Genomic DNA, 10,826 nt, shown 5'->3' with positions numbered 1-10,826 from the left:
GGGATATGTGGTGACAGAAAGAAAAGTAACTATGGGTGGTGAACACACAATGTAATATATATATATGCCTTACTAAATTGTACACCTGAAACTGGACTTCATTAATCAATGTCACCATAATAAATTATTTTAAAGAATAATACCTAGGAATAAATATAATGGAAGTAAAAAATCTGTACTCAGAAAATTCTAAGTCATTGAAGAAAGAAATTAAAGAAAGATACAAATATATTGAAGCATCTACTGTGTTCATTGATAGGAAGAATTAACATCACCAAAATGGCCAAAGCAATCTATAAAATCCCTATAAACATGCCAATGGCATATTTTACAGAACTAGAACAAATAATCCTAAAATATATATGGCACCATAAAAGATCCTGAATAGCCATAGCAAACTTGAGAAAGAATAACAAAATTTGAAGTATTGTGCTACTTGATATCAGACTTACTACAAGGCCATAGTAATCAAAACAGCATGATATTGGCATAAAAACAGACACATAGGTCAATGAGACAGAATAGAGAGTCCAGAAATAAACCCGTACCTACATGGTCATTTAATTTATGACAAAGAAGTCAAAAATATACAATGGGGCGAAGGCCATCATCTATTCACTAAATGATTTGGGGAAAACTGGAAAGATACATGGAAAAAAATGAAACTGGACCACCTTCTTACACAATACACAAGAATAAACTCAAAATGGATTAAAGACTTAAATGTGAAACTCGAAACCATAATATTCCTAGAAGAAACCATAGGCAGTAAACTCTCTGACATTGCTCTTAGCAATATTTTTTCTGATACGTTTCCTCAGGCAAACAAACAAACAAAAGTATAACAAACAAATGGGCCTACATTAAACTAAAATGTTGTTACCCAGAAAAGGACACCATCAACAAAACAAAAAGACAGTCCACTGAATGGAAGAAGATATTTGCCTAAAATACATCTGATAAAAGGTTACTATCCAAAATTTATACAAAATGCATACACCACAACACACACACACAAAAACAATCTGATTTAAAAAAAGGCAGAGGACCTGAATAGGCATTACTTCAAAGAGGACTTACAGGGGTAAAAAAATGGCGTAGATGATAGAGGTTCTGTTCATCCCTCTGGCAACCAAATAAAAATTGTGACGGAAACAGGGAGCAGCAGCAAGAAAAAAATCACCTGGGATCCTGATGAACAAGCCGTACAAATAGAGAGAAATCCAAGAAATCACCCTGCAATAGCAGAAGGTAGGATGGGGAGAGGATGTGGGGCTGCCCCATCTAGAGCGGCTGAGTGAGATGGAGACTGTGGTAGAGGCAGTGGCAGACGCCTCTTAAATGGGCCGTGAGTGGATTTTTACAGTGACGAATCTGCTCGCTCTGAGAACTAGTGACGATTTAGCTGCGCGCAGGGGGCACCAGGGACTTACAGGGAGACACTGTCGGACTGAGGCGAAGGTGAGTCCCAGTCTGTACAGAAGTGCCAGTGGTATCCATTATTCCCTGTTGAGCCCTCCCCCTCCCAGTGCACCAAACACAGCACTGCCATAGCCATGATGTCCTCAAAGTGGATAACAGAAGTCGTCCCACCCAGAAGATTTCTGGAAACTCCGCCTCCCCCAACTTGTGGCCCTACCCAAGCCAGATCCAGGTGTATCCTCACAATGAACTTTTAGGAAGTATAGATAAATTCAGTGAGAACTTCAACAAAGTGATAAAAAAAAAAAACCATAAAAATAGAAATGGAAATTATAAAAGAGAACCAGTCTGAAATGAAGAACACATTATCTGAGATGAGAAGTATATTAAATAGAATAAACAAAGGAATAAACAAAGTGAATAAAGAAGAGGATCAAATGACCTATCTAGAGGATGGGAAAGCCAAGGACACTCAATTAGAATGGCAAGAGATAAAATGCTAAGACTATAAAAATAATTTAAGGAGCACATGGGACATTATTAAGGGTCCAAATATTCATCTGATGTTAAAATGCTGTTTGAAGAAATAATGATGGAAAACTTCCCTAACCTATTGAAGGAAATGGACATAAAACCTCAGGAAGCTCAGAGAATCCCCAAAATCAGGGATCCAAAGAGGCCCACACCAAGACACATCATAATTAAAATGCCAAAGCTTAAATGCAAAGAAAGAATCTTAAGGCAGCAAGAGAAAAATGGATTGTTACCTATAAGGGAACACCCATAAGACTGGCAGCTGATTTCTCAAATGTAATTATGCAGTACAGAAGGGCTTGGCACAAAATATTCGATGTGATGAAGACCCAGGATCTACAACCAAGAGTACTTTATCCAGCAAAGCTATAATTTAGAATCAAAGGACAAATAAAGAGCTTCCCAGATAAAAATAAGCTAAAGGAATTTGTTACCACCAAGCCAGTATTACAAGAAATGTTGGAGGGACTTCTTTAAGAAGAAAACACATGCATCAAAAACAGGAATAAAGAATGGTAACAACTACATTCTTATCAATAAGTACCTTAAATGGAAAAGAATTAAGTGTCCCAACCAAAAGATAGAGTGGCTGAATGAATAAGATAACACGACTCCTATATATGCTGTCTACAAGAGACTCACACAGACTAAAAGGAAATGAAAAAATATATTACTTTGATGGACACAGAAGGTATTTAAGTCAGAGAAAGATAAATACTGTATGATTTTGCTTATATGCGGAATCTAAGGAATAAAAAGAACAAACTAACCAAAAACAGACTCACAAATATAATGGACAATTTGGTGATGGACAGAGGGGAAGGGAGTTTGGTGGGCTGGGAGAATGGGGTGACAGGTTAAAGAAGTACAAATTAGTAGCTAATGGATGATCACGGGGATGGGGAGCAACACATAGGGAATGCAGTTTGCATTAATACTTTGGCTAGGTGGAAGATCAGGGAAGGGAGGGAGCAATTGGGGGGATCGTTTTACAAACTATATAAATGTCTAACCAATGTACCATATACTTGAAAATAATTAAAATAAATAATTTTTTTAAAAAGAAGACATAAAAATGCCAATAGATATATAAAAAGATGCTCGATGTCACTAATCATTAGAGAAATGTGAATTAAATCCTTACACATGTTGGAATGGCTATCATCAATAAATCAACAAATGACAAGTATTGGCAAGGTGTGGAGAAAAGGGAATCCTCATGCACTGTTGGTGGGATTGAAAATTGGTGTAGCCACTATGGAAAACAGTTTGGAGTTTTCTCAAAAATTAAAAATAGAACTACCTTGTGACCCAGCCATTCTACTTCTGGGTATTTATACCAAAACAAACAAACAAACAAAAAACAAAAAAAAACCCATTAATTCTAAAAGATATGTATACCCCTATGTTCACTGTAGCACTATTTACAATAGCCAAGATATAAAAGCAACCTAAGTGCCCATCAATAGATGATTAGGGAAAAAGGCATGGTACATATATACAATGGAATATTACTCAGCCATAAAAATAATGAAATCTTATCATATACAATGACATAGATGGACCTAGAAGGTATTATGCTGAATGAAATAAATCAGACAGAAAAAAAATACCATATGCTTTCACTTATATGTGGAATGTAAAGAACAAAATAAATGAACAAACAATACAGAAACAGACTTATAGGGAAAAAATTGATGATTGCCTGATGGGAGGAGTGCTGGGGGACTGCGTGCAAAATGTGAAGAGATTAAGTACAAAATCGTAGTTACAAAATAGTCATGGGACTGTGAAGTTCAGCATAGGAATGTAGTCAATAATATTGTAATTATATATAGTGCCAGGTGGGTATCAGACTAATTGAGGGGAAACACTTCATAAATTATATAAATGTCTAACCACTATGCTGTACACCTGAAACTAATTTAAAATAATATTGAATGTCAACTCTAATTGAAAACAAAAATTAACTAAAAAAATTATTTTATTTGTTAACTTGCTAATTATTTTTGTCTCCCACCTCCACTGGAGTATAAACTCCATTAGACTGAAGACTTTAACCCATTTGTTCAATGTGTTTCCAGATGCTAAAGCAGAATGGGCATAAATCTGATATCCTTTCCACTAGACCACTTGGTATCTCATAAAGCAACAAACTTCATCTCATTTCAAGTTCTTTGCTACTAATTCATGGAAAATATATCGCCTGATTTTATTTTAATCAAACTAAAGTCTTTTGTTAAATGACATAGATTATAAATGATAATATTTAATGTTCCAGAATAAGTATCTTTATCCCAAAGCTATGTCTTATTCCGTGTTTAATAGCTTTAGAGATTGTACTGCTGGATTATTTTTCCTTATTTTAAAAAGCATTTGTATCTACTATGTGCCAGGTGCATAAATGGTCCCTTTCCTTAAGGATTGCTATGAAGACTAAAGAAAATAATGTTTGATTAAAATAATGTTTGATAAAGCAAAAAAAAAAAGTGAGCATATAGTAATTGTTTATTGAAAAAAATTAATGAATTTACTGCTCACTTAGCACATCCTCTTATAATGATAATTAATATGTACTTTTTCCTCCATGATCTTGTCCACTTTAATATATGTCCTATGAAAGCTGGGTCTATGCCATTTTCATTCTTCATACTCCCCAAAGTACTATACTTGATCCACAGTAGACACTCAGTAAATTGTTGCTGTGAATGAACAAATGAAGAATGAATTAATTCAGTCTGATTACTAATGCCCCACACTGTTTTCCTTATACATTTATGCCTAAATTCATCCTTTGAGAAGTTAATAGAAATTTTAAGGTTAAAGAGGGTTCTGCAGTCAGATGAACTTAATGACTCTTGGTTTAAAGAAGGTTAGAATTGCAGTTGGCTTCCTGCTTTGGGGACTTTAGTGTAATGATGCATTGTTAATCACCAAAAGTAGATAGAGCATGTCAGGTAGTTCATCCTCTATGATAGGCAGTCTATTAGATTACAGAATAATCAGCCTATCTCAGTATAAAATTAATTTCTTTTGTTTATTATCTTAATCATCAAACCTTATTGAGCTTTTAGTGTGATTTTTAGGAGATGTCTTTAAACCAGCTGGGAAAAAAAGATATTAACTACATTCTTCAGCTTCCATCATGGTATTTGTCAACTAATGATCCATGTTGTCCTTTGGGCTTAGGGTGTGTGCCTTCCCAAGCTGCCTCTGGCTGTGGTAGAACCTTTTCTTCAAATCTATTTTTCATTTGTATAATCTGGGTAATAATAATTCCCCACATTTACTGTGAGGAATAAATTTGTGCAATGAAACAGTAAATATTTATAACTAAAAATTGTGATTTTTCTTCCTGTTCAGTTTTTTTAGGGGCAATTTATGTAGTGGTGCAGAGGTAAGATCAGGTCTGTGGAGGAGTCTCTAAGTAGGATCTACTAACAACCACCTCTTAGCAGTACATGGTCTTTCTCTCATGTTCTTACTAATTTCATGATAACCTTACCCATCTAGCCTTTGGTTTAGAAATATGCACAAAAGCTCCCGAGTAGCCACCCAGTTCCAAGTGGGAATTACACACTCAGTGATAGTATCTTTAGATTCCTTAACTGTTATCATGTTTGGATATAATCTTGCTCCATGACCCTCCCCCACATGTCCTATAATTATCATCTGCAAATGAACAATATACAGCTTCCCCCAAGAATCAACTTTCCTTCAGAAATAAGATACTTAAAAGGATTGCAGGTTTTCATTTAAAACAGACAATTCAAATGATGCAAGCTAAATGATTAATCTTCCCTATTAAAAAAAAAAGTACCAACTCTGAAAAAAATGAACAATTTTTCTTACGGTCACTAAATAATTATAATTTTTACACACACACATATTAATCTAGGCACTTTCTTTTAAAAAACAATATGAAGAGATGCAGTAGACCCAGTGAAAACTCAATATAATATTTACCTTAATTATGACAGTGGAACATTCTCCATATAAGCATGAAACCCATGTAGCTTCCTTGTCTATGTAGTCAGACTGTTAGAATTAAAATCCTACTACCATAATAAGCATTGTAAGCATGGGCAACCTGAGTGTCAGTTTGTCAACCTAAAAAATGGAGATAATAATATACTTATGTCAAAGATTGAACAAATTTAATAATATAATTAATATAATTATAATAATGTCTGCAACATAATACATTTAGCATTATTATTATTTTCCCACCAAAAACTCAAAAGTGGTCAATTGATAGAGGATTTCAATTGATTTAATTGCATTTCCCTATGGTTCATAGATCCTTCACCTGCTATAAGAATATCCAAGTACAAATAAATAAACCACAGTTACCTGAACAGCAGGAGAGCAACAAATCACCATGGATTAAAATCCTTCTTCTGCCACTTAATAGTTGTATGATTTAGGACAAGTAACTTAATTATTTCATCCCACAATTTCCTCATGTTGAAACTGTTATTAATATTATTTTATTGGATGGCTATGAAAATTAAATAAGAAGGTGTATGCAAAGGTATCTCGCATAGGGCACAGCCCATGGAGTCTATAGATAGCTTTATGCAGAATCCAAGGCAGTTACTCTTCCAATACATTCCTGAATAATCTTCCAAATCCCTTCCCCTCATTCAAAATAAGTCAAGAAGCCATGCTAATAACTTTTATAAAAAATCACCATGCATCAATCATGTGTATTGTCCTAGTTTGGCTTATTCAGAGTCCAGAATGAAGAAGGAAAGGTAAGAAGGAAGCAGAAAATGATAATTGCTGAGACAAGTGGAAGGGGCTACAGCAGAAGGAACAGGAACTCAAGAAAGAAAAGACAAACAGCAGATTCAGCGAAAGATAAAATTTAGGGAAAAACCCAGCTGATTTTGTTGAGCTGACTCTGAAAAAGCCAGGCTCAGAATCGACAGCTTGTCAAAACATCCTGACTTGCATGTTCCTGTCCCCAGTTCTATCTGAGCTCTCCTCATCCTTCATATTTCAATTTAAATATTACTTCTTCAAAGACTTTTCAGATCTTCCTTTGAAAAACAGCTTCTCCTCACTCTATTCTTTCTCAGCCCTTTATTTGTTTTCTTGATAGTACTTTCAATTTTCTGCTTGTTTATTTTTTGTCTCCCTGAAGAGGACATATGCACCATGAGGGGAAGGAGCTAATTGTTCTAGTTTCAAATCCTCAGCATCTAGTAAGGTGCCTCAAGAAGGATATATTGACTAATGGAGTGATTACTCTTATATGCAGTTGGCATACATTAATTCGTTGATTGATTAATTTAATCCTTTTATTAACACTATGTGGTAGAATTATGATTTACATTTTTGATGAAGTTGCGACTCAAAGGATTGGATGATTGCCCTCACAGTGTGCTGCAGTGAAGAGAGCATATCCACAATTCCAGGGAAAACATTGGGTGGTGCCATCGAAGCTACACGGCTCCAGAATGAGGGGGTGTTGGTCCTACATGAAACTGGGAGGAGGGTTGTTTTTCACACATGGCTTACATACTGTTTGCAAAGATTAAATGTGGAAATGTGAGGGAAGTGATCTTACTGGTTGTTCCTCTTCAGTCTTCTTGGTAGATGCTTGTCCTTCTCTCTAAACTTTTAATGGTAGAGATTTCTAGGGTTTGGTTCTTGGATGTCTTCTGCTCTTCATCCACACTTAGTGACCCCAATCTCTGGCTTTTATAACGTCTATATGTTGATAACTTCCAAATGTATTGATCGCCAGCCTGGCCTTCTCTGAATTGTTGACTCTTGTATTAGATTATCCACTCAGTATCTCTACTTGTATACCTAAGAAAAATCTCACAATTAACTCCAAATCTTCCCCATATCAGGTTGAAGACAACTCTATATGTCCAGTTGTGAAAATTATTCTTGGCATTATTGGCCTCCCTCTTTCTCTCACACTTGACATATAGTCAATTAAACAATTTCATTAAATCTACCCTTGAAATATGCCCAGAATCAAATCACTTCTCACCACCTTTTCCTCCACCATGTCATCTAAGCCACCAGTAAATCTTGCCTGAATGGCTATACAAGATTTACCTAGTTCTACTCTTGCTCTCTTATCTCCTAAAATTTATTTCCAGTTTAGTAGTCACACTAGTCCTTTTAAAACATGTCAGATCATGTTACTTCTCTGTTCACAACTTGGCAATGGCTCCCATAATATTGAGATAAAAGTAAGTCTTTTCAGTGACTTATAAAGCCCTACATTATCAGGTCCCCATAACTTCTCTGACCTCCTATCCCATGGATCTCCCCCCAAATCACTCTTCTGTAGTTAGCTTGGTTTTCTTGATGTTCTTTGAACTCTCCTGACATGTTCTTGTTTCACAGTCTATGGCTCTTGTCTAACTGTCTCTTTGCATGAAACTACCTTCAAATCTTCCTTCTAATCTCACTTTTTCAATGAAGCATGACTTGATCCCCTCATTTACTGTTCTAGCTTTTGCCTCCCACCATCATCTAGTTTTCCTTGCTTTATTTTTTTCCATAATCTATGTCATCTTTTAAAAATCTAATTTATCATGTTTATTATTTATTGTCTGTCTCCTCCCACTAGAATATAAGATGAAAGAGGGCATGGAACTTAAATAACTTAAACTTTATAACTTGAATAACTAAATTTAAATAAACTGATGATTTTTTATTTTATTCACTAAAGTATCCCAAATACCTAGAATAGTAAATTGTAGATACTCAATAAATATACGTTAAATGGTCAACATTACATTTTATATTCTACTCTTTAAAAAATATCTAAGCTACCTCTCAATCTTCTTAAGTTTACTGGATTTATGACCACTTTTAGGCAAGGAAGATAATTGGTTTCTAAATTTTTATTCTACATAAAAGGAAGACTTGAGGACAGACGAAATGAGAAAACTGAAGGTGGGAATAATAAATGAAAAGGCTGAGACAGAAGGCAAAGGAAAAATTAGAATCCAGGGAGAAAAGATAGACAAGTATGAATAAGAAACTAGGAGAGTAAGTATAAAAAGAAATCTTAAGTATAAGATGAATACCATCAGGAAAATAAAATGCCATTGAGATTAAAAGTGAAATTAAACAAAATCTGTTTCAGTGCTCAGCTTAGTGTTCAAAAATCTCTTTTATCATGAAAGAAACAGGCTTGATTTTTCACCACTCAAGATCCTTATTTGTTTTATTCAGTAAGAAGTTGTCCTCAGTGTAAAATATTATTAATCTTATGTTATTCAAAAGCTTCTTTAGGCACAATATCATGGTTATATTTATTCACATATTGATACTTTCCAAGCTCTTTATTTCTTTGCATAGATCTATATTTCCAGATGATATCATTTCTTCTTTGTGAAGAATTTTCTTTAACGTTTCTGCAGGTCTGCTGGTAATAAATTCTTTCACCTTTTGTGTATCCAAGTCTTTATTTCATTTTTATTTTAAAAGGTATTTTTATCTAGTATAGAATTCTACATTGACAAGTTTGATTTCCTCTTCAGTACTTTAAAGATGGTGATTCACTGTCCCTTTGCTTGCATTTTTCAAGAAAAAAGTCTGATGTCATTCTTATCTTTGCTCTCTATGTGCAATGTCTTTCTTTTCTCGTGTTGTATTAAAGATGTTTCTATTTATCACTGATTTCAAGAATTCATAAACAGAAATACTATGATTCCATAATTCTTTCTAAATTACACATTTTCTTTTTTATTAATGCATGAACTCACTGAATTTTATTGTTGCAAGGGGTATTAAACCGTACTAAATTCAAGTTATTTACTTCTATAAATAAAAGTAAAAACTCAGAATAAAAATATGCAAATGTTCATGCAATTTATAAATGTAAAGAAGACTTGAGGAAAAACAAATCTGTAATGCAAAGATTAGATAAATACGTAGATTAGATAGATACATAGATAGATAGATAGATAGATAGATAGATAGATAGATAGATAGATAGGACAAACAAATAGATGATAAATATAAATGGTAGGTTCAAGATGTTGGCAGAATATCAATTTAAATCTTCCCAATAGGCAGCTAGAAATCTTAGAATAAAATGAAGTCTGTGTCAATTATACAGATCTGGTCTCATTTCCCTGGAGATGAGAGGGGGAGATCCAAGACAATACAAAAAATTAACCAAGAGGAATGTCTACAGCTGAGAAATAAATACAAAGTCTGAGGAGATGCCAGAAATGTAGGAAAAGAAGCAAGAGAATATAAAAATTGAGTGAAAAAGTAGTGTCTACTAAAGAAAATGTTCCTTGAAAAAGTGGGTGCTCTATAGGACTTGTTGGAATTGTTCAGAGAGAAATAAGAAGATAAAGACTGGAATAGTTATAATAGAATTTGGTAGCTAACATTCATTAATGGCCTTCAAAATAATAGTTTTGTAGACAGATGGGAGTACAATTTTATTTTAAAGGGAGTCATAGGAAGTGAGAAATGATGCCATTTGTTTAACAACACATATATGATGCTTACTGTCGTGCTATGAACACTTTTAGATATTTTGCTAGTTTTAAGTCATTTACTCCATCTTCATAAGCATCATCATTATTCCAACTTTTCAGATAAGGAAACTGAGGCACTGACCAGTCAAGCACTTGTTTAAGGTCATGTAGCTCTTAGGGTAGTATCAGGATTCACATCTTTGTAGACTTGCTCTACAATCTATACTTTTAACCATTATTTTACACTGACTATTTGTGGGAAAAAGGAAGCTAGATGAGTCCTTTTCATTGCCTTATATATTTGTTAGGGCAGAGTCTAATCAGAAGAGTTGGAAAATTGGGAGAAAGGAGACCAAATATTACCAGAATATTTGTGTTAATTTCTGATTGATGTCAGAT

Source organism: Pteropus vampyrus, unplaced genomic scaffold, assembly GCF_000151845.1.
Source record: "Pteropus vampyrus isolate Shadow unplaced genomic scaffold, Pvam_2.0 Scaffold45, whole genome shotgun sequence".
NCBI lineage: Eukaryota > Metazoa > Chordata > Mammalia > Chiroptera > Pteropodidae > Pteropus > Pteropus vampyrus.
The sequence above is the reverse complement of the archived record's forward strand: the minus strand, read 5'-3'. Positions refer to the sequence as shown.